This window comes from Pleurodeles waltl, chromosome 1_2 (assembly GCF_031143425.1).
Source record: "Pleurodeles waltl isolate 20211129_DDA chromosome 1_2, aPleWal1.hap1.20221129, whole genome shotgun sequence".
In the NCBI taxonomy this organism is placed as follows: Eukaryota; Metazoa; Chordata; class Amphibia; order Caudata; family Salamandridae; genus Pleurodeles; species Pleurodeles waltl.
The window spans coordinates 1,018,036,611-1,018,064,289 of record NC_090437.1 but is presented as its reverse complement, the minus strand read 5'-3'; the positions used below and the strand labels follow the sequence as shown (position 1 = coordinate 1,018,064,289).

Below are 27,679 nucleotides of genomic sequence, written 5' to 3'. Positions count from 1 at the left end.
AATAAAAAGTTGCTGGTGTCTCCCTAGGGACTATGAGAAATCCTATCTGAGGGAAGGAGGCACAGTGGAAAATAAATGTATACAAAAATTATACTAGTACAGTCATCCTCAAGCACATCAAACTCATATCAGGAAAAAAAGAATAAAGTGCATAATCGCCTTCTATCAGTGTCCCTAGAAAATGGCTTTGAAAAGTGAAAGAAAAGGATTTACACACTGGCTTCACATAATGTCCTCCAGCAACATGTTCACAAAAGCAAGCAAGAAGGCATGGACAACAAACAACAACAAATACAGTCCTATGGCAAAAGCAAAGCACATTGGGTACACAAAAAATGGCCTCCCTGCCACATGGCCACCAAGGGTGAAGACATGTACGACAAAGAACACATGCAGGCATATGGCAAAAGCAAAGCACGCTGGCTAAACAAAATGGCTGCCTTGCCATGTGGCCACCAAGGCCGTAGACACAGGTAACAAAGAACACATACAGGCCTATGGCAAAAGCCGTCTGACTGCACAAAATGTCTGCTGGCCGCATGGCATCGAGGAAAAAAAGAGACATAGAACAAAGTCAAAATGGTGGCCTCTGGCAAATATGCGTACACACTGGCACAGAAATAGCCAGCAAAGAAAGGAGGCATAGTAGACAAAGAAGAAAACACTACCATTAATTCGGCAATGCCAAAATCGAAAATTAAGTCAACTTTAAAAATCCTCAACCACTAACATTTCAAGGAATCAAAAATTACCACACCAAAATACATTTTAACACTTGGCAGAAAAACGTAAAATATAAAAAAAAATATTTTGCATTTGATCCAAAGACATCCATAAATAAATAGATGTTTTTAAAAAAACACATATAGCACAGAACACATTTTTTAACATACACCCAATGCCTAGTGTTGGCTGGCAGTGGCCTGTGGACAGACTAGCCCCTAGATAATCAAATGAGCAAAGTAGTACAAAATTCACACAAAAAATTGAGAAGAAGTACTTTAGAAACATGCCAACGATTCTCCCAAACAGCTGTAAACGTTTTGCATTAGAAAAACACACAAAATGTGAATGCTAAATAAGCTTCAATGCAACTTCAGGTCACACAAAATCAAATTAAAAAAAAATAGGAAAAAAAATAGGAAAAAAATAATGGTGAATGCCCTCTATCAAACCATAAACATGTCCAAAGGTTCTTTAACTTACTTGATTTCTCACCAAAAAATCCTTAAAATACAATGGTATATGAAGGAGGGATTGCAGACAGAGAAGAGAGTGATCCTTCCCCCTCCAAATTGAAATGAAAAGTGATGAAGGGATGAACAAAGCAGTGGGGGGGGAGCCTTTTAGATAGGAAGAGGAAGTTGAAATCTCTGTAGCACTTTCTTTCTGTTGAAAAAACATGTAAAAAAAAAAGATGCATTTCGTACTAAGAAATCTACCTGAACTGTCTGTTCTGGTAGAATACCTACTCCAAAAACCTATTTAGAGTTGATTTTGCTGCTTCTTGTACTTAAGAAGTAGCCCTCTGACAGCAAATTCTTGCATTGGAGAATCGCACTGGAAGGCTTTCTAGCAACTGGAAATTGTGCTAGAAGATGCCAGATCTCACTTGCTGTTGCCACCTCACTTAATGGGACCTCAAGTTGTCATTGCATTGGTCGAATGGAAAAAAAAAACTCTGCCATGAGGCGATTGGGGGAATTTGGCTGGAATTCTGCTTTAAAAGAGTAATAGAATTGCCAAACTCCTTGAATTTCCCGAGCAGAATGAAAGATACTGCCTGGACCTAGTCCCACACTGGGCTGCCTAAGTTCACTTTTCCCTCAGGGAATCGGGTCAGGCATGGGAAAGGGAGTATGTAGGTGGAGGAGGCTAAGAAGTTCAGGAAGAGGGTTTGTTGTGGCATGGGTGAGAAGTGGCAAGGTCACTAAATCAGTGTTTCTTTTTGGAGCAGTCTCTTCCAATAGTCTTCCTAGCAGAAAAATGAAACAGAAAAAATTCTCAATTGTCGTAATTAACCATGTCCTACGCATGAGTAGGAGGTTACTTAATGGGTAGCACTTTACTGTCTGGTAACCAGGATGTGCACATCTGCCATTAAGCATATATCAGAAGGGACTTGAACACACTAAATCCTCATCTTTTCTTCTTGAAGGAGGCATATCTAACTATAAAGGAGTTCTACAAACTGAGCTTTCTTGGTTATAGGACACTTGCAGTAGCCGGTATCGATGTACTAGTGTTGGGGGTTGCATTACTTGCCCAGAGGAAAGATTGGGTAATGTACAGTGTCAAAATTTACAAATTAGGCTGATGGCTAGTACCCACAGATAGGGGCAGTCTACAACTTACTATAAATGTAATCTATACATCCAATGCAGTTGATCCCTCACTATTTAACTTCCTTCTCCCCGGGTTGAGCCAATGGCATCACCCTGTCCTCCTTTGTGGGGATTTTAATTTATTCATACAACCAGATTTTAATTTCACAGCCGCAATAGAATTCACTCATCTTTGCATGAGGAAGTCTGGGTCAGACTTGTCTTTTGCAAGCTATGCCACTATTTCTGCCCTGGATGTTTAAACTATTCCCAGGATTGTTTCAGTCAACAACTCTCTATTAAGTCTAGTTCTTTTTTGAGTGACATTTCTCCTCAGTGTAATTTTGCTGCCTATTTCAGTTTTTTAGCCAGCTACCTGAAATAATTCATTAGAATTATTATTGTTTCAGCTGGTCTTACCATGAAATAGGATACCCTTAAAGCTTTTGTTTGAGGTCAGACCTTAAGTTATGGCAAAATAATGAGGACATTTGTTGTTTATTAGCCTTTCAGAAAAGGAGCTGTAATAGCAGGAGCTCAATACATAAGGATTGCTCAGGCAAGACTGTAACATGTTGTAGGAAGTTGGCTCTGTATGTACTATTTCAAAGTAAGAAATAGCATGCACAGAGTCCAAGGGTTCCCCTTAGCGGTAAGATAGTGGCAAAAAGAGATAATTCTAATGCTTTATTTTGTGGTAGTGTGGTCGAGCAGTAGGCTTATCAGAGGGTAGTGTTAAGCATTTGTTGTACACACACAGGCAATAAATGAGGAACACACACTCAGAGGCAATTCCAGGCCAATAGGTTTTTGTATAGAAAAATATATTTTCTTAGTTTATTTTAAGAACCACAGGTTCAAGATTTACAAACAGTACTTTAAATGAAAGGTACTTCACTTAGGAACTTTAGGAACTTTGAATTAGCAAAATAGCATATACAGTTTTCACACAAATGGCATATAGCTATTTTAAAACTAGATAGTGCAATTTTCAACAGTTCCTGGGGGAAGTAAGTGTTTGTTAGTTTTGCAGGTAAGTAAACCACCTACGGGGTTCAAAGTTGGGTCCAAGGTAGCCCACCGTTGGGGTTTCAGGGCATCCCCAAAGTTACCACACCAGCAGCTCAGGGCCGGTCAGGTGCAGAGGTCAAAGTGGTGCCCAAAACGCATAGGCTTCAATGGAGAAGGGGTGCCCCGGTTCCAGTCTGCCAGCACGTAAGTCCCCGCGTCTTCGGAGGACAGACTAGGGGGGTTTTGTAGGGCACCGGGAGGGACACAAGTCAGCACAAAAAGTACACCCTGAGCGGCACGGGGGCGGCCGGGTGCAGTGTGCAAACAAGCGTTGGGTTCGCAATAGGTTTCAATGGGAGACCAAGGGGTCTCTTCAGCGATGCAGGCAAGGGGGGGGGGGGGGCTCCTCAGGGTAGCCACCACCTGGGCAAGGGAGAGGGCCACCTGGGGGTTGCTCCTGCACTGGAGGTCAGAACTTCAGGTCCTGGGGGCTGCGGGTGCAGTGTCTTTACCAGGCGTCGGGTCTTTGAAGCAGGCAGTCGCGGTCAGGGGGAGCCTCTGGATTCCCTCTGCAGGCGTTGCTGTGGGGGCTCAGGGGGGTCAACTCTGGCTACTCACGGTCTCGTAGTCGCCGGGGAGTCCTCTCTGTGGTGTTTGTTCTCCACAAGTCGAGCCGGGGGCGTCGGGTGCAGAGTGCAAAGTCTCACGCTTCCGGCGGGAAACGTGTGTTGTTTCAAAGTTGCTTCTTTGTTGCAAAGTTGCAGTCTTTGTGGAATAGAGCCGCTGTCCTCAGGAGTTCTTGGTCCTTCTAGATGCAGGGTAGTCCTCTGAGGCTTCAGAGGTCGCTGGACCCTGTAGAACGCGTCGCTGGAGCAGTGTCTTTAGAAGTGGGGAGACAGGCCTGTAGAGCTGGGGCCAAAGCAGTTGGTGTCTTCGTCTTCTCTGCAGGGTTTTTCAGCTCAGCAGTCCTTCTTCTTCTTAGGTTGCAGGAATCTGTTTTCCTAGATTCTGGGGGCCCCTAAATACTCAATTTAGGGGTGTGATTAGGTCTGGGGGGTTAGTAGCCAATGGCTACTAGCCCTGAGGGTGGCTACACCCTCTTTGTGCCTCCTCCCTGAGGGGAGGGGGGGCACATCCCTAATCCCATTGGGGGAATCCTCCATCTGCAAGATGGAGGATTTCTAAAAATCAGAGTCACCTCAGCTCAGGGCACCTTAGGGGCTGTCCTTACTGGCCAGTGACTCCTCCTTGTTTTTCTCATTATCTCTCCTCGACTTGCTGCCAAAAGTGGGGGCTGTGTCCAGGGGGCGGGCATCTCCACTAGCTGGAGTGCCCTGGGGCATTGTAACACAAAGCCTGAGCCTTTGAGGCTCACTGCTAGGTGTTACAGTTCCTGCAGTGGGGAGGTGTGAAGCACCTCCACCGAGCAGGCTTTTGTTTCTGTCCTCAGAGAGCACAAAGGCCCTCACCACATGGGGTCAGAAACTTGTCTCTCAGCAGCAGGCTGGCACAGACCAGCCAGTCCTGCACTGAACAATTGGGTAAAATACAGGGGGCTCTCTAACATGCCCTCTGTGTGCATTTTTTAATAAATCCAACACTGGCATCAGTGTGGGTTTATTATTCTGAGAAGTTTGATACCAAACTTCCCAGTATTCAGTGTAGCCATTATGGAGCTGTGGAGTTCGTTTTTGACAGACTCCCAGACCATATACTCTTATGGCTACCCTGCACTTACAATGTCTAAGGTTTTGCTTAGACACTGTAGGGGCATAGTGCTCATTCACCGATGCCCTCACCTGTAGTATAGTGCACCCTGCCTTACGGCTGTAAGGCCTGCTAGAGGGGTGACTTACCTATGCCACAGGTAGGGTGAGGTTGGCATGGCACCCTGAGGGGAGTGCCATGTCGACTTAGTCATTTTCTCCCCACCAGCACACACAAGCTGGCAAGCAGTGTGTCTGTGCTGAGTGAGGGGTCCATAGGGTGGCATAAGACATGCTACAGCCCTTAGAGACCTTCCCTGGCATCAGGGCCCTTGGTACCAGGGGTACCAGTTACAAGGGACTTACCTGGGTGCCAGGGTTGTGCCAATTGTGGAGACAATGGTAGATTTTAGATGAAAGAACATTGGTGCTGGGGCCTGGTTAGCAGGGTCCCAGCACACTTCTCAGTCAAGTCAGCATCAGTATCAGGCAAAAAGTGGGGTGTAACTGCAACAGGGAGCCATTTCCTTACACATGTATTTTGTCAGTATCTGATAAAATGTACACTTCTCTTTTTTTTAGATCTTGCAAGAACTGACCTATAGCTATCATCAGGCAGTAATCCTAAATCAAATGACAGACCAGCAGAGAGAAATGCTACATAATCACAAAGCAAAGATAGAGAAAGCTATTCTTCTGCTTGCAGCTGGAAAAGCAGCCAATCCTGACTTCAATACTACCAAATTCCAAAAAGTGTTTTCCAAAATAATGATCAATGATCAAGCTTTTGCATGATTTATTTAATTCCTCTGCTCCCTACCATCCTTGAGGAGGGAAATTTATATTGTAGTCTTCTTAAAGAAGAATAAAGGCTCGACTCGTGGCTTGTGTCGTCCTATTTCCCTGATTAATTCAGACTCCTAAATTTACACTCAAATACTATGTAATCATCTTGCAATCATTGTCATGGTGTTAATAAATCAAATGCATCACAGATTTATTCCTCTGTGTCCCTTTATCTCCCTTATCAGAGTAGCCATAACGGCTCTGGATACTGCAAATGGACTTAACAGGCCTACTGAGATGATCCTGCTGTCTCCCTTTTGCTCCATTCCTTACGTTGGCTAGCGTGGGAATGTGTCAGCATAGCCCTATGACAAAGCATGCCACTATTAGTAGGTGAGGGCAGTTTTTTCTAAACAAATATGCTGTATCTCTAGCTGGTGGGATCGTTTTTGGGGTCTCCACTTTGATTTCTTGTCCTTTGTGTGTTTATTGGTTCGTAGATTGGGAAGCTGGACAGGGAATTCTCTCCTCTCACCCCTCATATGTGTGTTGATGTAATCACAACTTGCCATTATGTTTCCATGCTAGTTACTTAGGACAATTGTATAAAGACATACAGGAAAGCCCATGATGTTAAATCACGGTTGCAGGAGTTTGTTTCCCTTTGTCTGCTAGAAATTTCTTCTTATACATTACAAAACGCAACATAGGAGGCTAACAACGATTTCGTCCCGCTTACCGAATGATTTACGACTCTCACTTCCAGTAATCTGATAGAGATACTATGGATATTTTTTTCCTTTTCATCTCTGATATTAACAAAAAATCTTATTGGCTGAATTTTGTTCTTAGTATTCTTCATATGGCATGCAAACATTGATCCCTGTGATTGTATTCATTAATCTTGATCATATTAATGGATTGTAAAAAAAAATATATTTTTATTCTTTTCCTAATTTAAAAAAAAGAAAACAAACCTTGCCTTTTATATGTTGTTCTGCTTTGCTTCAAACTAAGAGGAAAACAATGCCAAGGAATGCAGCATTTCCAGTTTGAGTAATTAATTTATTAAGGTACTTCCTAGCTATCAAATAAAAGCACACAAAAATTTGAACATGAGCATTTAACTTGAATGCAATAAAACATGTGTAAATGCCAAAGTATTCACAACAGTTAAACAATGACAGGCATAAAAAGCGCAACACATCAGCAATGAATATATGCAGTGAATATATGTATGTGCACAGCCAAGTTAGATAATTAAGTATAAAATGCTGCACCATGGGCATATAATTCAGCATCATCATTGCCAACATGAAGCCAAGGAACCCTAGATGGCTGAGACTGGAGAAACTTCCCAAATGGGATCTTATTTATTGGGCAGTGCTTCCACCCCCAAAATGAGTTCCATCTGCCTCAGTCCACGGTTCCCCACCTTACATACCTTAAACAAACTCAAGAGGAAAATTCTAGCAATAAACCTCTCCAATCGGTTATTGACTTCAAATGATGACTGTACTTGGCCTGCTTACAAAACACGCAAAGGAACAGGCCCTGCATCAATGCACATTCCAGAGACAGAGGAGCAGTATTTTTCCTTAATGGAAACATTGCAACTATTCACAGGCTGAGACTCTCTAATCACCTCTATCGTCCACATACCCCATGTTCTGTTTGTGCACAGTGTAACCCGGTACTGTTGTGAAAAAGCACAAACACGTTCTATGTGGAAAACAAGCTCGGTGTGGAAAAACCCTGCCCCACCAATCTGACGGCACCTGAAGCTAAGCACAAAATGGAGTCAGTGGTCAAGATGGAGTCGGTGGTTAAATACAGATAGCATTACATTTGTGATAAAGACCATGTCTCTTAAATTCCCCACAACAACCATAGTCTAGATGCAAAATTATCTATTAAACTTCGTTTGGAAGGACAGATCACCAAGAGTTTAAAAAAATCATGTTATATCGTGCCACAGCAGGGGGAACCTGCGATTCCCAGCTACAAATGCTTTCATTTATGCAGTCCAAATCTGTCCAGCTTTAGACTCCAATTATAACCGAAATAACAAACCTTTTTGAATGTTCCACTACAGTATCTGCTATGTCTTCCTCTGAAGTCTAGACCCAAACAGAGGCACTGCTACAAATTACATTCCGCCTCCTAGAATATTGGCAAAAAAAGCAAGGAAAATGCCACTTCTGAAGCTTGACTGGTCCAGGATCCTACACCTGGATCCAAGTTCAGCTGCCGCTCTTAGGTGACTTCTTTGAAAATGGATATCTTTTATCAAGGGTGGCAGTCAGAGAAAAAGTAGACCTGCTTTGTCTCTCCTAGGTATTACACTGGGTTAGCAAACAAACATTTCAGGATTCCGCATCTAGAGTCAAAACACACCTTGAATCCATATTCCTCAATAGAATGAAACATAAAGTTTACACTTGGCAATACCAGTATATACAGGAATTCAGACCACCATCTAAACACAAATACGTATTGAACTGAGAGGGATATTTAGAATTAGAGATATCTGAGGAAACATGGACAGCAATCTGCAAAAAAGCTGCCAAATCCCACATATTTACACTGCATAAAGAAAATGCTTATATTTTCTTGACCAGGTGGTATCTTTCACTCACAACACTGTTTGGGTGATTGCATACTTGCTGGAAAGGGTATGGAAAGAGAGGCACATTTCGTCTTGGCAGCCAGACTGGACCTGGTCCAGATGTAGAAACAACCCATAGCTCCCTCAATTAATGCATTGTGGGGAAAGGTATGGTACATTTATGCAATGAGAAATCTGTCATCTAATTTTCACGAAAGGGTGTGTATGCTTGAAAGAGCATGGCTCCTGGTTGTCACCTATGAAAAGGAAACTTGGGCATTATAGGTAGATCCTCCTGTAATGTCCAACATTCTGCACTGTTCCCAAATATATGCAATGTTTCCCTCATAATAATGAATTAAATGCTCTCACTATTGTTAAAATGGGAGGGCTACATGTTGTACATCCGAGTAACAGCTATGTACGTGGAGAATGCACTTTTCTTCCATTATACTTACGAAAAATGTTGTACTTATTGAATGAACTGCAGTGTTCTGTCCTTGATTGATTTATTAAACACACCACTATCAATATCCATGCCTTTGAAAAATCTAAATAAACTTGCTAAAAAAAATATTCAATAAAAAAAAAAAATTGTAACTTGCAATATGTAAACCCACATCTCAAAGATCAGTGGTTTTAAGATATGCTTAGAATGGAACTTAGATTTGTAGCGATCTAACAAATTGTGAGAGGTCTGATGGTTAGATAGCTGCAATTGATGTAGATTCCTGTACCAGGCTCCATCTTTCGAAGTACTTAGCACTGGCCTGATTTTAGGTATTTCCTGTAGTCAGACTTAAATGAGTTGTTTTACACATTTTCATGACACAAGGGCACATTCAGATTGAACAACAAGATTTTCTTGTTAGTTTATCAGTAGCATAGAAGACATGGGTCTGACCAATGTGTTGTTGAATATCCAGCAGTGATATGTGCACAGAGGTGATGCATCCATAGAATACTGTCTGAAATTTCCCATCATGTTACTGTCCTGTTTGTCACCCACAATCAGTTACATTAGGCGGGGTCGTTCATTATATCAACACTGAAACTGGACCACTTCGATAGAGAGGTCTTTGCCTCGAGCTGTCCGGAGTGACATCAGACTCCAGATCAGTGGCTGCTGTCCTTACTGGACTGAGGTTGAACTCATGGAGGTAGAATTGAGATCAACTGGACTCTGATTACCTACAGATTCTTTCTTCTTGCTTTGCCTTGCAGACTGAATCTCTGAACCTCTGTGTAACAAATATGCAGAGTGTCAATTGTAACACATCCTCTGTAGGCAATATAAGATTATTTTTATGCTCTGAGTAGAGTATAGAGAGTGATAAGAGTGGGTGGAGGAAGTAGGGAATCTGGTGCTGTGAACCATAAAAGAGATACTCATCGTGCCACTCTCATAATAACCCTTATCATGGCAATCTGTTTCATGTGTTCCGTGGTCATACCACATGTACTGATTCTTAGAAAATGACAATAAATGTTTTAAACACACATTGTGTCATTATTAGTACAGATACTTGAATGTGACATTTTACGTACGAAAGGTGTGCACCCTAGATACCACTGCATCCGTGGAAGAGGGACTGTTTTGTTTGCCAGAGTGCACATCTGTTGCTGTGAAGAGGGGCAGGGTGCAGGTCTGCAGTTAACCTGACCCGCCTTTCTCATATAGAAAGCATTGAACACAGTCCTCATGTTATTGGGCTAGGGTGTCCAAGCCCGTAGACTTAGTGTATAGCCCTAAGATTTAATTTCCAAATAGCTCTTTATGGATTTTTTTTCCAATGACAGACGTAAATATCATTTTCAGCACAAGAATGCAATACGTAAACATGGTCACATAATCAGAACAATTTACATGTTGTTATAGTGTTAAGTATCCATCTCTAAGTATACATTACGTAACAATAAATACACGCTATTCGTGATGGACAGAGATAGACTGTACTCACCATGACATCACCTGTAACTAATGAGCATCACTTTCAGTCTCCAGGTCTGACAAGGGCAATGGGGTAAGGGAAAACAAATATCTGAACAGTGCCTAGGAGAGACAGCAGCCCCAGTAAGAAGCTGTAATATAACAGTGTTAACCAAAGAGAAAAAAAGAGTAGGAAATGTCTTTATAGGAGAGAGTACCCTGTCATGCACCCAGTGTAGATGCAGTTGTATGGTAGGTATCAGGCGGTGGTGGGGGAGAAGACAACCAGACAGACTATCAGTTATCAATTTTCTGACAGAGGGAGGTATGAAAGATAAAAATATCCCTTTCTTAGTACAATCGGAAATGTATGTGAGGGCAGTGAGGTTAGGGGACCTTAAGTCTAGGGAGGGTGGAAATACGCAGAGATGACTGCCTTACCTATCCCTAAAAGCCAAATGTCCGCTTACAAAAGAAAACCCCAGCTCCTAAGAGAGTTCACTTGTCCATTTTGTCCTACGGTTTATCTATATATAGGCATCCCAATCATCCAGAGATGGCACCTGTGTTAACAGTAATTACATCAATATCATTGTCTCAGCAGTTGCCCATTTAAGAAGATCTGTCAACCAGAGTGAAAGCAACAGCACTACAGCGGATTTCCAAGCTGTGGCTATGCAACACTTTGGGAGAACGAATCCCCAGTCAATGAACCTAACAACATACCTATTCCTACGCATCCGGGTGGTCAGTCCCAGCAGCCATGAAGCAGACCACACTGCAATAGGCAGTCTTTAACCTCAGATAGGGTCTGAACAACTTCCCCTCAGAAAAGGGCAATCGCCGGACAGTCCTAGACCATATGATAGAAGTTGGCTTGGAGGCAGGGGCATCTCGGAGAGACACCCTGGAAAACATGATGAAGACACACCAAAGTCAGGTACATCTGGTGGACATAGTTAAATTGAGTGCATTTCAGGCAGGAGTTCCTAGAGACACCCCACACCTGCTCTAGCGCATTTGTCCTCTGTTGGTCCATTTACTCCCGACCATTTATCCCTTTAAGCATGAAGGGTTGGCACACGAGGTTCCAACAATCTGCCATAGAGCAGTGTGATCACATGCCTATCAAAGCCATGTCCCAACAATACCTGTAGCGCTGAGGATGCGGCTGGTTTAGCACGATCCGGTCCCCAAACAACTCCGATAGCTGCTACTATGGCATTATATGTAAAATATTGGCCTTCGTGAATCTTGTATCTCTGTCTGAGTTCCTGATAGACCATCAAGAGTTTGTGTTCATACAGGTCCCCCAGCATGAGAACACCTGCATCTGACCCTGCACCCGTGCCGTGGGGGGTCAGCAATCCTGCGAAACGATGGGAGTACCCATAATGGCAGGGTGAGGGCATACGGGACTGGGTGACAGCATGACATCATATATCGATCTCAACAGTACTTAGTCACCCTGTGGAGACGCTCCACTCACTGCATATCTCACCACGTGCCCAGGATGTGTCTGCCCAAGTCTCATACAATGCAAGCCTACTTAGGAGAAGGGCCTGTCCCAAGCCACCGCATAGGCCACTGCAATTGTGCAGCCACATACAACAGTTCATATTTTGGTGTGCCTAAACCCCCCTTCTCCAAAGGGGCAAACAACATTTGCAAGACCACTGTTTTCTTTCCGGGGCCCCGGTTTAAGCAGATAAGAAGCAAGTTCAAGTCTCTAAAGAAACGCTGGGGCAGGGAGACAGGCAGGGCCATGAAGTGGTAAAGCAGCTGAGGTAATACCAGTATCTCCGCAATGGATACCCTGCCCAATTGGGAGATAGGTAGAGTATTCCAAAATGTCAGCAAGCAGGGCACCCCCAGTCAGGGCGTTACCCAGATTGCCGTCCACCAGATCCTCATGGTAAACATCAACTCGGAGATAACAAAAGGTGTCAAACTGCCATAGCAGGCCAGAGTGGCAGGGACTCTCACGCTCCACTACGGGTATTCCACGGAGGGGTAAAAGACAGGACTTAGACCAATTCAGCCTCAGGCCTGAGGCTCCACCCAAATCGTCTGGTGCCTCCATCACCCAAGGCAAGTCTTGCCAAAAATCCTGGAGAAATATTAATGTGTCATTCACGTAGAGTGAAATCACCTCGCAGGTGATGTAACTCCATATGCCCCACTGAGGGCACTGCCGTCTCAATAAGCCCACCATTTGACACCCCTGGTGGGTGCGTCTGTGGACCCTAAATGGCACAAAGATTTCCCTATTAGTACACACTTTAGCAACCGGTTCCATTTAGAGGAGATCAATCCACCTTAATATCACCAGACCCAGAGCCATGTGACGCAGCACCATGCACAAGTAGGGCCAACCCAAAGAGTCAAAATTATTTTCAGTGGCCAGCAAAAGTGCCACGTCTTGGGTGTCTCAAGTGGTTGCTCATCCAAAAGGTGAAACATCCAGGAGAGATTGAGGATCGTATAAAGCCGATCTGGTCCAAGCGAACAGACTAACGATGTGTGGCAGCGGGCGATTCACAGTAATCTTCCCTAGGACCTTACAGTCCATGTTGAGCAGTGAGAGCGACTGGTAGGAGTATTTCTCCAATGGATACCTATCTGGATTAGGGAGTACCTTGATCAGTGCCTCTCGCAAGGACAGTGGAATGACACCCACTGGCTTAGCCAAGTAAAACAACTGCAAAAGCCTCTGGGCAAGCCCGGTATGTTGAGTTAAACTCCAATGGGAGCCCATCAGTCCCCGGGGTCTTATGCGCCGACTTATCCAGTACCAGTCGGACCTGGGCAAGCATCAATGGAACGTCAAGGGCCTGGTGGTGGAGGGGGTCAAAGTAGGAAATCGGTAAAGTATCCAAGTACACCGATAGCACGGGCTCTCTAACCCCAACATCCTCCTGATAAAGAGATCTGTAATAATCAAAGAAGGCTGCATAATGGCTGACTGACCTGATGGTTATCAACCAGGGTCATTAATTCTCAGAGCACAGCAACCACACCAAAACACACCCATTTTATTGCATCTGCATGTGTTTTACCGGTATATTAAGCATCATCCATCATCCAGTCCCCCTCCAGTTTATCCACCTGGGCCCCGGTGGTCTGCCCTGAGGGAGGTAAATACATCTCATTGGATGCCCCACCTCCCCAGCCCAAAGCGAATCTCAGCTACACGGACTGCAGCTTCTGTCCCTGTTAGCTCACGCCCCAAGATCATTCTCACACCATGTTCGGTCTTAATGCAGAGACCACACATGACTATCTTAAAGGTGTCATACTCCACCCCTCTTCCTGACCCGGTGTCTTCCCTTGGCTCTAAGTACTGGAAAACATGCGTACCCACAGTCTCAGAAAACACATTGGGCCAGATTGCGAGTTTAATTGATGGGGTTACACTGTCACAAGTGTGACCGATATCCCATCCGCCGTATTACGATTCCATTATATCCTATGGACATCGTAATACAACGGACGGGATATCCATCAATAGTAACCCATCCGCCAAACTCTAAATCAGGCCCTTTGTTATGGAGTGCGTTTGTGGACAGGCTCCGACTCCTACCCCAACGCAAGGCCACCAGTAGAGGGTTGTGGTCCAATATCATATGTTCCAAATATTCAGCCGATCAGACAAAGGGGATCTTCTCGGGGTTGCCCAGAAGGAGATCAGTTCTCATATGGAACAGATGGACAGCTATGAAATGAGAGCATTCCTGTGCAAGGTTTAGAGGTTGCCAGATATCCTGGAGTCTACTATGTGTCAGCCAATCTGCTGTGCGGTCCTGATCACCTGTGTGCCAAGTAGCGCGGGATTTGGACATATCCATATGGATGTTGCGTACACAATTAGGATCACCCCCAAAGGCCTCAGGGTGTGGAAATTGTGAAGCAGTGCTGGTGAGAGGGTCTCCAGGAAATTAGTTTTGCCCATGTTGGGTGCATAGAGTCCCACAAGAGCAATGGGCGCGCCGTCCAACTGCCCCTGAACTACTGCATGCCACCCCTCTGAGTCCATCCTCGTTCTCACAATGTGGAAGGGGTACTGTGGGCGCCACCCAAATCAACACCCCAAACCCCCTCCTCCGGGCATAACCTTATTAAACAGTACCCATCACCTGACCTCTCCAGCGGCTCTGCACGCGCTGCAACTCCATTGATGTCATGTGTTTTCTTGGAGGTATGAAATATTAATGTGCCCGCATCTCAGGTAGGAATACATTTGACGTCCTGGAGTCTCCACCCCCAACATATTCCAGGATAGAAAACTCTTAATAAACTCAATAATTGAAGAGCCATGCCACGACCGGTCAAGGTAAGGACCCGGGCTACGGGGCGGCCTCCTGGCACGCTGTGTGCTCACTCCACTGAGAAGAAAGTGGACCTCTGCCCATTAAGCATAGTGCTAAGCAGTCAGTCCTCAAAGAAAAGGTCAATGTTTGGGCCCCCCACTCCTTCTGGAAACCCCACTAAAAGAACATTGTTGCACCTTGATCTGCTCTCAGTATTGTTCAACTGATTCCGCAGCAGAGCCACCTACACCAGGAGGGCCTTTAACTAAGATTGCATGTCCATCATCGAGGGGCATAGGTCAGCCAGTGCGGACTAATTAGGTTCCACCCTATCTGTTAACATGGCTTGGTCGGCTCTGAGCAAACTCATCTCGACCTTCAGTGCGTCCAACTTGGGATCCAACGTGGCTTAACATCTCTAATAGCCCCCAGAAGCTCATCAAACATGTCCGTGGTTGAAAATCCGTCAGTCAGTTCACAGGTGCCCATAGGAGCATGGGCCCTACGGCAGGTGCTACATCCCCCCTCCAGCTTCTTGTTCCCCTTTCAGTCCACACGGCTTAACCACAATGGCAGGACAAGCTCTCAGCACGTGGGGTCAATTAAGCAAAAAGTCTTGATCGTTCCACTAGAGCTCAGCCCTCAGTGGCTCCTGCAGCGTTGACACACGCAGTACCCACATATTCTCCAACCAGGAGGGTTGACCCACAAGCAGTTTGCAGCGCAGTGTGGATGCAGGGACCAGCACAGGTTCTGCAGTCACCGGCATACTAGGTTGATTGACGTCACTCGGATCAGAGGGCGTGGGTCATCAACCCAAACACCAGGGACTAAGTTCCACAACCTCCATTTCATGAGCACACCACCCAGTCATGTGATGAGGCAAATATGAGGTTGGGGTGCAGGAGGAACATTGATAGGCAACCAGCTGTCGGACTGTATGGGAGTGGCCTGATGATGTAGGTCGAGCTGCACATCCTAGACGTAACCAGGCAAGAACCCCTGGTAATCGCTTGGCCAGGATTTCAGGACTGGGTCCCCTAGGGGGAAAAATGATAGGTGAGCCCCTGGAGTTCAAGAGGCACCATCTACAAGGAACCAATGTCAAGGGGGGGGGGGGGAGAGACACTCATCCAGTAGGGGATTACACAAACCTCAAGGCCTAGTGTTCCAGGCACATCCACATGGGCTGCAATCAGCTTGGCCGAGAGTCAGTGCGGGCCAACAAAGTCTTAGGTGAGCCCCTCTGGGTCCACGGTCTGGTGCAGGGGATCTCAATCCTCTGTCACTCTGCCTCCCCCACACTGGGTAATGATGTCCAGCTGTCTCTAGGTCAGGGTGGGGCCAGCTCATCCGTGGCCCTACAGCACCCCCAGGAAGTGGAGGGATCACACCTCTACATCGTTGCAGCCTTTCCTCACCATTCTTCATGCTGACAATGTGACCCTTCGCCTCAATGAAGGGGAGGCACCAATCCCGTAATAGGCAGCGCTGACTGCCTCGGTCTGTCCTTGCAGGGTCTTTGGCAAGTTGGGTCACCTAACTCCTGAGGGAATGGGACTCCAAAACAAATGTCTCTGCACCAGGGCCCGAAGCAGCTGCTTTGCACTACCCTGGATTCAGCAGTGGTTGTACCTCCGAGCTGAGGAGGGAAAAGCCGATCACCTCCAGAGCTTGCTCAGGCCGCTGGCAAGTTGGATCACTCAACCCCTGAGGGAAGGGGGCTCCAAAACAACTGCCTCCGCACCATGGCCCAAAGCAGTTGCTTCGCGATACCCTGGATTCATCAGTGGTTGCACCTCCAAACTGAGGGAGGAAAAGCTGAACCCCTCCAGAGCTTGCTCAGGCCGCATAATCACAGTAGCCTCAGCTCCGGTACATCAAAGGGCGTCACTGCACCATGGGGAAATCATCTCAGCCTGCCGTCGCAGCCTGCTCACCACCGCCTGGCAGAAGGACAAGGAATCCTTTGTGAGGGGCCTGAGGGGGTCCCCTATGGTGCAGGATGCTTTAACTAAGGTTGCATGTCCGTCCGGTCCACTATCTTGGCCATGCCCAGGTATACCCCTCAGCTACTACTAAAGACAGGGTTCCCTGAAAGAAAAGAAAAAATAGATACTGGAGTGGGACAGGGACAAGATCCAACTAAGGAACGTAACCACTATCTCTAATAGCCGGTTCTAACAGTAGAATCCAAAATACATTATTTCAAACACCGTTTTTTCTGTAAACTAATATAATTTCATACATAATTTATTCTAAAGACTAACATAAATAGACAACTAGTATGTCCGTTCCTTGTTTTACTGTACATAATATGATATTCGAAAACAAAAAAAAAGCAATACAATAATTTTATTTTTTTTAAATGAGACAAGAAACTCCCTCCCTACTACATAAAAACAGTAAACCTCTCATCAACCAGACATACCGTTCATACTAGCACATCATTCCATAAAAACTGTACTGTCAACCACCCCCCTACACAAGGAAAGAAAATAAAAAATATATACAAATAAGCAGAAATGGTTAGTACATTTTCAAAATAAGCAAAATGCTAAGACAAATAACAGTATTCCTAAATCTAATCCCTTTGAATATCTCTATATAGGATACAGTTTTTCATTTTTTTAAATTTCAGGTTTTTGTTGATGACATGTCAAAGACACCTTTTCAGTAAATGGTCCCTCTACTCACAAGAATAGACAATCATAACAGCATAACAAAATCCTTGTGTGGGGTCCATAATCATGTGGTCACAGACATCAAAGCTGTTGTAGAAATGCCAACACGCATTTCGGTGCATAGTGGCCAAAGGGCCACAGATCTTCCTCAGTCCATTCAAATTGGCACACAACTAAAAAGCTGTAATGAACTGGAGGGAGCAGAAGATTCCTATTTGCAACAAACGTCTACAGAATTGCTCCACCGTATGATATCAATCTCCAATAGAATATATGTTCCACCATTCTACCTATTTGAAAGGAGAAATAATATGTTCTGATGGATACAACTACCTGTGGATTCCTCACCTAATGAATACTCCCATGGCGCCAGCATTCGACGGAAATCTTCTTCCTAGTCTCTGCACGTCGACGAGGACGTCACTCTAGCCCACGCGACACCGTCTGACGTCATACAGGCAATAAGAGGTCCTCGACGACGTGCCGACGTCAGTTCCCTTTTTTCCGTGCATTCGAAATGGTTATCTTCGAGGGAGCAACTGTTACTTTCGTGATTACAGTGTATTTTTTGCTGCGTAGTCCTTCGCTGCAGTAATAATGTCGCAGAGAAAGTCAGGTTTTAAGCCTTGTCGTGAGTGTGGGGGCAAGATGTCAGTTACGGATCCTCACTCCGACTGCCTTTGGTGTTTAAGCTCCAACCACAACGTCTCGACTTGCGATTCATGCCAGCACATGAATCCAAAGGCCCTCAAGGAACGTGAGGCGAAGTTGTTTATGGCGAATCGAAGAAAGAAAAACATCATAAGAAGTCTTCTTCGCCAAGGCATCGGCGTCATCGAGACTCCCGGCGCCGTAGAGAATCACGGCGCCATTCAAGCATGGCGACTCGTTCCAGGTCTTCGGATCGGCGCCGGAGGACTTGGGAGGTCAGTCCCACGGTCACGCCGCATCCATCGACGCCGTTGCCCTCTCCGGCGTCACCGACTTCACCTGGACAGGCATCGGTGATTGAAGTGGTGCAGCCTCTGGTGTTGTCCCCGGTGTCGCAGACGTCGAGGCCGGCATCGGGGTCGCCTTCGATACAGGCACCCCAGTATCCGGCTTTTCCCACCCCTGGCTCCAGGGGGTGCTCCGGCTGGCCCTTTGGCCTTTTCATTGGGTGATCCTGCGCCTCTACGGCCGGCACCCTTTATGCCCTTTCTCCCTTTTGGGAACGTGGGCTCGGCGCCGGTGGCCGCTCCGGTGGCCGCTCCGGTGGCCTCGGAGGGATTGGCCCCGGAGATTTCCATCCCGTCGACGTCGGGATTTCGTCCTGTGACTCCTGTGGGTCCATCCGCTCCGAGTGCTCTTTCATCGGCGCCGAAGTTACCTGTGGCGCCGGACGCGGCGTCGGTGGCTTCTGAAGATCGGCGCCGATCTTCGGCGGAGGCATTGTCGACTCCGCGTATCGAGCAGAGACTTCATTCGAGGAGACGTGCTCTCCGTTTATTAGAGGAGCAGGAGTACCAACGAGTCCTGGAAGAAGGAGAACTAGAGGACTCAGGTGATGGACTGCATGGTCTAGATGCAGCCAGTGGGCTGGACACTTCCCCTGAGTGGGATCTTTCGTCTCCAGGGGAATACACGGAGGAGGCTGCTTCCTTTCACGCAGTGGTACGGAAGGCAGCTAGTTTTCTGGACCTGTCTTTGCCGGTGGCAGAGACAAAACAGAACCTTCTGACAGAGGTGCTTCATCCGGCCTCAGCTGCGGCAGAGCCTCTATTGCCCTTTAATGACGCTTTGCTGGATCCGGTGCTACAGGTGTGGAAGAGACCAGTATCTTCCCCAGCGGTTCATAGAGCCGTAGCCAGGAGGTATCGAGCTGCACCAACTGACCCTGGCTTTCTTTCTAGACACCCTACACCGGAGAGCTTGGTGGTGCAGGCCTCCTGTTCATCCAAATCAGCGCCTGGTTCTTTCCCGACGGTGCCTGGGGACAGGGACTCGAAGAAACTGGATGCGCAGTCCAAGAAAATCTTTTCGTCCTGCAGTCTGGCGTTGAAGGCCACCAACGCAACTTGTATCCTGGGGAGATATATTCATGCTCTTATGGATGACATTTCCTCATCATTTACGGAGCTTCCCCAGGGTCTTTTGGATGTTGTTTCAGATGCCCAGGCTGCCGCGACCCAGATTATTCAGTCTGGGCTGGACACCACCGACTCGGTGGCCAGAGCAATGGGCACGACTGTGGTGGCAAGGAGACAGGCCTGGCTCCGTAATTCGGGGTTTTCTGCGGATGTGCAGTCAACCCTATTGGATCTCCCTTTTGATGGGGACAAGCTGTTTGGCGCCAAGGCAGATTCGGCCTTGGAACGTTTTAAGGAGAGCAGGGCCACAGCCAAATCGTTAGGACTCCAAGCTCCTTCTTCCTCTGCCTCTTCCAGGATTTTCAGGAGGTTTCGGGGATTTGGGCGTGGCTCTTCCTCCTCTTCCTTTCGGGGGAGATTCCAGCAACCTGCCTCTTCCCATCCCTATAGATCTTTTAGAGGGAGAGGGAGGGCCCGCACCAGAGGAGCCTCTCAGCAGCACTCTGCCTCTTCCTCGTCCTCTGGAGGGGTGCAGCAGGGAAAGCAGCCTTAGGCTTCCACCATTTCCCACTCACTCCTCTCCTGTAGGGGGAAGATTACAGCATTTTCTCCGCAAGTGGAAGACTATTACAACGGACACTTGGGTTCTCAGTATTGTGGGAAAAGGCTACACCCTTCCCTTTCGGGAGTTCCCGCCCCTCATCCCGCCCCGCCCATCTTATTGTTCAGAAGAACACCACCTGTTGCTAGAACAGGAGGTACAAGTCCTCCTTTCAAAGGGCGCAGTAGAGTTGGTCCCAGAGCAGGAAAGGGGTCGAGGTTGTTACTCAAGGTATTTCCTGATTCCCAAGAAGGATGGTCGGTTGAGACCAATCCTGGACCTGAGGATCTTGAATTGGTTCCTCAAACAGGAAAAGTTCAAGATGCTGACCCTAGCTCAGGTGCTTTTGGCGTTGAACAAGGAAGATTGGATGGTGTCTGTCGACTTGCAGGATGCTTACTTTCATATCCTGATACTCAAGTCACACAGGAAGTATCTCCGGTTTATGGTGGGATCGCAGCACTATCAGTTTGCGGTCCTTCCGTTTGGTCTTACTTCAGCACCTCGAGTCTTCACGAAGGTGATGTCGGTGGTTGCGGCAGAGCTCAGAAGGAAGGGGATAGCAGTATTCCCTTACTTGGACGACTGGTTGATCAAAGCCAAGTCGCCGGAGCTTGTGTAGCATCATCTGCAGTCAACGACTCAGTTGTTGTTCGACCTGGGTTTTTCGGTGAACGAGCTCAAATCTCACCTGGAGCCCTCTCAGCGCCTCCTGTTCATAGGGGCAGTACTGGATACAACATTGAGTCGAGCCTTTCCTCCGCCTCAGCGGATTCAAGATATTCAGGAATTGGTTCCAATGTTTCGAAATGGAGCGGTAGTTCCAGTCCTCAAGGTCCTTCGTCTGCTCGGTCTGTTTGCCTCCTGCATTCTGTTGGTCACGCATGCTCGCTGGCACATGAGGGCTCTTCAGTGGTGCCTCCGAAAGCAGTGGTCTCAACACAAAGGAGATCTAGAAGGTGCTGTCAAGATTTCCAGAGATGCTGCTGTGGACTTGAAGTGGTGGATTGCGAGCAACAATCTTTCACAAGGAAAGCCGTTCGCGCAGTCGCCACCAGTGGCCACGGTCATAACGGATGCTTCCACTCTAGGGTGGGGAGCTCATCTGGGGGATCTGGAGATCAAAGGCCTTTGGTCTCCAGAGGAGCAGATGTTTCATATCAATCTTTTGGAGTTACGGGCTGTACGTCTGGCTCTCAAGGCCTTCCTCCCTTCCCTTCGTGGTCGGTCGGTACAGGTCCTGACGGACAATACTACCACGATGTGGTACATAAACAAACAGGGAGGAGTAGGGTCGTACCTTCTCTGCAGAGAAGCTCTTCGACTATGGTCCTGGGCAAAGGACCATCAGATTTGCTTGGTAGCAAATCATCTGGCCGGGGTCTTGAATGTACGTGCGGACGGTCTCAGTCGCCAATTCTCGGCAGACCACGAGTGGCGTCTCCATCCAGATCAAGCCCGTTTGATCTTCCAAAGGTGGGGGTTTCCTCGGGTAGATCTGTTTGCCACTCTGGAGAACGCGCATTGTCTGTTATTCTGCAGCCTCCAGGGGCGTTGGGGGACGCGTTTCAAATAACCTGGTGCGGCCAGTTGCTTTACGCGTTTCCTCCCATACCCTTGATTCCTCGAGTATTGAGGAAGATTCGCCAAGACCGGGCGCTAGTCATCTTAATAGCTCCGGATTGGCCAAGGAGGGTGTGGTATTCCGACCTTCTCCAACTCTCAATGTGCCCTCCGCTCCGTCTCCCTTTCAGGGCAGACCTCCTCTCGCAGTCGCAGGGGCAGGTTTTACACCCCAACCTCCAGAGTCTGCACCTACATGCCTGGAGATTGAACGGGGCAACCTGAGTTCCTTCTCTCTCTCGCCTGATGTAGTGGATGTTATATTAGCGGCCAGGCGACACTCCACTAAATCTATCTACGCTAATAGGTGGTCTAAATTTGTTGCGTGGTGTGGAGAGAGGCAGATTGATCCCTTACATGCTCATCTATCGGACGTTTTGTCTTTTGCTCTGTCTCTAGCGCAGAAAGGTTGTGCAGTGGCTACCATTAAGGGTTATTTGTCGGCCTTGTCAGCCTTCATTTGTCTTCCAGACCAACCATCGTTATTTAAATCCCCTATTGTTATCAGATTCTTGAAAGGTCTTCTAAATAAATATCCTCCAAAACCATTTGTTATGCCGCAATGGGATTTGTCCTTGGTTCTGACTTTCCTTATGGGGTCCCCTTTCGAGCCTATGCATTCTTGCCCCTTAAGGTATTTGGTTATAAAACAGTTTTTCTGGTAGCTATAACATCTGCAAGGAGAGTGAGTGAGTTGCAGGCCTTATCGGTAAAGCCCCCTTATACAACTTTTTATGGGGATAAGGTGGTGTTGAGGACCAAGGCTGCTTTCCTCCCGAAGGTTGTTTCACCCTTCCATTTGGCTCAGACAATTACTTTGTCCACGTTCTATCCTCCGCCTCATCCTTCTAAAGAGGAAGAAAGACTGCACCGTCTGAACCCAAAGAGGGCGTTGAGCTTCTTTATTGATAGAACAAAGGATTTCAGGCTGGAGGATCAGCTGTTCATCGGGTACGTGGGCAAGAGGAGAGGAAAGGCAGTCCACAAGAGAACACTCTCCAGGTGGGTGGTTCTTTGCATTAAAATCTGTTACTCTTTGGCAAAGAAGGACCCTCCTGAGGGCATTAGAGCTCATTCCACCAGAGCTAAGTCGGCCACTTCGGCCTTGGCCAGAGGTGTTCCTGTGGTTGACATCTGCAAGGCCGCAACTTGGTCGTCCCTTCACACTTTTGCGAAACATTACTGTTTGGACTCTGAGGTCAGAAGGGACGGCCATTTTGCACGGTCAGTGCTGCAGGATTTCTTGGTTTGACCATTTAGGCACCCGCCACCGGGCGTGGTACTGCTTTGGGACTCTATTCATTAGGTGAGGAATCCACAGGTAGTTGTATCCATCAGAAGAACGAGTTACTTACCTTCGGTAACGACTTTTCTGGTGGATACATTAGCTACCTGTGGATTCCTCACAGTCCCACCCGCCTCCCCGTTGCCTTTCTGGTCTTACCAAGTAATCCTTGAGTGCGCTCCTCTTGGTCTTCAAGGTTGCAATAGATGTTGTATATATGGATACTTGTATATATTTATCTGTATATATATATATATATATATATATGTATATATCTTTGTGTACATACATGATTTGCATATATTTGTTCGTTATATTAAATTTACAGCTATTCATTGCAATATTGTGTATTTTACAAGGTTATGGGATGTTGCCTTGCTCTTTCATTGCATTGGGTTGTTGTTCTCATGCACGTAAAAAATGTTGGTACTGACGTCGGCACGTCGTCGAGGACCTCTTATTGCCTGTATGACGTCAGACGGCGTCGCGTGGGCTAGAGTGACGTCCTCGTCGACGTGCAGAGACTAGGAAGAAGATTTCCGTCGAATGCTGGCGCCATGGGAGTATTCATTAGGTGAGGAATCCACAGGTAGCTAATGTATCCACCAGAAAAGTCGTTACCGAAGGTAAGTAACTCGTTCATCCGGACCACCTAAACATTCAAGTTCATCATCCTGATAGTCCTCTCATACAGGTACTTCAGATCCGAGGCGGTAAAATAAAAAAGCCATTCTTCTAACGGACTGACTTGCTGTTCCTGCATATGGTTTCCCTTGAGCAGTATAACCAGATCCTCTAACACTTGGCTGCTTGAGCAGCACGCCGTCCCCATGACACTTGCTGAAGCAACCATGTGTTATGTGGGATGTCCCTCTATAACTGTTCCTACTGTTTCTTTGTAATATCTGAGATATCATTTGGGGTCCACTTCCACTGGTATGGGTGATAAAGTAGGAGGCTTGACTGCCGGAGGATCGGGTATGTCTTTGACACCAGACTGCGGGTGCAGTTGAATCCTCAGAAAAGTATTTCAAAAGGGGTGAAGTAGCGGGCAGTACATTAGGGGAGTGGAGAGCCCAGTGCCGCTGCTGAAAGTATTGGTGGCAGGTGGGGTCGGTGGCAAAATTCAGCTTTGTACTGGTTGAACGATTTAATAGTCTTGGTTTGGAATAAGTCTTGAAGGGTTCTACATTCGCCCTGTATCAAGTCTGGACAAGAGTCCTGAGGAAGGACTGGTGTGAAGTCAGGGTTGCGTGCAATAGGAGTGCTTGGAGATAGACATGTAGTCAGGCCCGCACTATAGTCAGCTTGTCTCATATCTCCAGGACTGTGTGCGTTGGGGTAGCTACGTAGGTGCTACGAGGGCAAAGCTGTTTGGGGAGCCACGCAAGATCCCAGAGGGGGCAGCAGGCAACAGCTCTATCCATGTGCACCCAGTGTTTTTCGCTCTCATGTACCACCCACTTGGAGATGTAGCACAGATGGGTCGCCCAATAATAAACCTCTATATTGGGACAGGCAAGCCCTCCCCGGTTTTTGGGGTGCATGAACAATGCAGTAGATACACGGAGGCTGTTTCCCTTCCAAATGAATGAGCGAAGATTGCCCTGCAGCCGTTTGATATTATCGGAGGTAATACGGGTGAACAGTGATTGTAAAAGGTAGAGTAATCAAAGGAGGATATTCATCTCTATGACATTATGGAGGATATTCATCTTTCTGACATAAATGCGTCCTTACCATGAGATGTGGAGTGGCCTCCAATGCCCGAGGTCTTCCAGTATTGCCCTGTGGTATCGCGGACAGTTAGTCCTCATCAATGTGGCCAGGGAATTTGTGAACTTGAGACCTAAATATTGTACTGAGTGGGAAGACCATTGGAAGGGGGTTAGTACCTGTAGGCGATGAAGGTGTTGTGGGGTCAACAAGATTGAGTGCCTGGGACTTGGCCAGGTTGATTTTGTACCCAGAAACCTGCTCATAGAGTTCAACTTACCCTTTCAAAAGCCTTCTCTGTGTCAAGGGAGAGAAGGAGGGCTGAGGTGGCATGTCTGTGAGCCTATTCAACTAGGTGGGCTAGGCGCCGGATGTTGTCCGAGCCCTGTCCATCTTGTCTTATTAGTAGCCTTTGTGTAGAAACCCCTTTTACAGAGAATGTCAACTCCAAAAGTCTTAGGTGGTCATTACAACATTGGCGGTAAAAGGCGCTTACCGCCGTGCAGAAGACCGCCAATACACCGCCGCGGCAGCGGAATTCCACCACAGCTATTATGACCCACATCTCGGAATCCGCCGAAATTCAGACACCTACACAAGTCCGCCACACCAAAGGTCAGTGTTAAACTGGCGAAAACAAAACCTCCACGCCAACAGAAACCCGCCCATGCTATTACGACACACGAATCCACGCAGCGGTCTTTCAACCGCGGTATTCCATTGGCGGTACAAACCGCCGCGCTCAAAATACACACACATCTCCAAAACACCGCCACATTGGACAATTCAAAATACACACACCAGATACACATACAAACACCACTCCCACACACCCAAAACAATATAAAACACACACCCACATCACCCACAAACCCCTACGACCAAAAATCAGAGACGAAGGCCAGAGAGATAGCACAGATTAGACAATCCCACCACACAGAGGCACACCACACCATCACCCACACTACTTCCACGCACAAAACACCACACATCACCCCACTCATCAACACATACACCACCCCACACATCACCCACACCACCCCATGTCACGCCAAAGACACCCCCGCTTTTCCGAGGAGGAGCTCCGGGTCATGGTGGAGGAAATCCTACCAGTAGAGCCACAGCTATTTGGCTCACAGGTGCAGCACACCTGCATTGCTAGGAAGATGGAGTTATGGCGCAGAATAGTCAACAGGGTCAACGCTGTGGGACAGCATCCAAGAAATCGGGAGGACATCAGGAAGAGGTGGAACGACCTACGGGGGAAGGTGCGTTCCGTGGTCTCCAGGCACAACACTGCAGTTCAGCGGACTGGCGGCGGACCTCCACTTCCTCCCCCACAACTAACAACATGGGAGGAGCAAGTCTTGACCATCATGCATCCAGAGGGCCTCGGAGGAGTCGGTGGAGGAATGGACACTGGTAAGTCAATTCTTAACTTTCATATCCCCCACCCTACCTGCATGCTATCACACACCCCCACCCTCACCCCTCCCCTATCACTCCAAATCCTCACTAATGTACTCCTAACACAAACCACACATACCAACCCCAAGCCCTGCATGACACAACTAAGCATGGACACCCATCACTAAAGCATGCTCAATGCACATACCCAGAACACCCCCCCCCAACCATCATCGCACAAGCCCCCACACAGGAATTCTTGCACTGGGGTACATGGTGAGCCACCAATTGCACACCATGACACACACACATGCAATAATCATGCCCTTCTGCCCCTGCAGGATCACGAAGGACCGTCACCACCCCGGAGGGTCCAGACAACTCCACTCCACCCACAGAAGAGGCCCACAGTGATGATAGCAGCTCTGCCCTACTGGATCCTGATGACCAGCCCGGACCATCGTGGGCCTCGGGACAGTCGGTTCCCCTTGCACAGGCACAGCCCAACACTGACCTTCCACACTCTGGTAACACCAGCACAGCACCCACCCAGCGGGCCCAAACCTCCGTACCCAGGACAGGTCAATCAGCGGTGTGCCCACCACTACAGGGAACCCAGGAAAACCCACCACCCCAACAACAACAGGGACCTGGGGGCAGTGGTAGTGGGCACACAGTCCAGGGGAAGGAGGCACAGGAACATAGGGGAACTGGGAGGGCTGCTGTGCGACAGGGGGCGGACAGGCCAAGGGAACCCAGTCTCCACGAGGCCCTCTCCTCCATAATGGGAGCATACCACCACTCCCAGGAGACGATGGCGACGGTACTGGTCAAGTTTCAGGAGACCCAGCGCCTGCAGGAGGACCAGTATTTGGGGTTCAGGGAGGAGCTCAGGACCATCAGCTCCGCCTTGGGCACCATTGTAGGGGTGCTGAAGGACATACAGCAGACCTTGAGGGACACCGTGGCACTCCAAGGGGCCCCTGACACTAGCCAAGACGATGAACTGCCCACCACCTCCGCCGGCGCTAGTGGACAGGACGCCCCGCCACAGGACCACCACACCAGCACCCCACCCCCTGCAGACAGACAACCACCACGCAAGCGGGCCCTGAGATCCAGGAACAGAACAGAGCAAGATGGCAAGACCCCCACCAGGAAATGAGACCACCCTGATTGTCCTCCCACTGTCCCACTTTGTTACCCTGTCCATACTTAAACTGCCCCAGCTCCACTTCCTATGCCCAGATGGGCAGTGTACCTGTGAGACTAATAGACTGGACTCTGCCATGGACATTCCTCCACCATCACCCATCACCAATTTACAACCCCCCTCCATTTTTGAGCACTTCAATAAACACCCTTGAACCACAAAACAATCTGGAGTCAGTCTATGATTTGGTAATATGTATTATCAATGACAGTGTAAAAAAGCATTTCTACTTGTAAAGGCAACATACCTATGTCACACATCACAAGTCCTTGAAGGATGCATGCAGATGACACACGTTGGTAACCACACCTGTGAAACCGTAATGGAAAGTAACAACTCAGTTACCAAATAATGCTATGAAATTACACACAGGATAGAGGAAGACGTGTGACAGTGAATGTAATGG

The 27,679-nt window shown here is 47.5% G+C and overlaps 1 protein-coding gene across 3 annotated transcripts in view; it reads left to right on the top strand.

Annotated features, from left to right (window-relative positions):
- NSUN7 (NOP2/Sun RNA methyltransferase family member 7) overlaps positions 1-27,679 on the top strand; it is a 1,148,229-nt gene that overhangs the window by 197,879 nt on the left and 922,671 nt on the right. The window contains exon 1 of one of the 3 annotated variants that reach the window (XM_069201945.1): positions 6,084-6,220. The exons of the other annotated variants lie outside the window; for them this stretch is intronic. The gene's annotated coding sequence lies outside the window, so the exon portion shown is untranslated. Of the gene's footprint in view, positions 1-6,083; positions 6,221-27,679 lie in introns of those variants that run through there. 3 annotated transcript variants of the gene reach the window in all.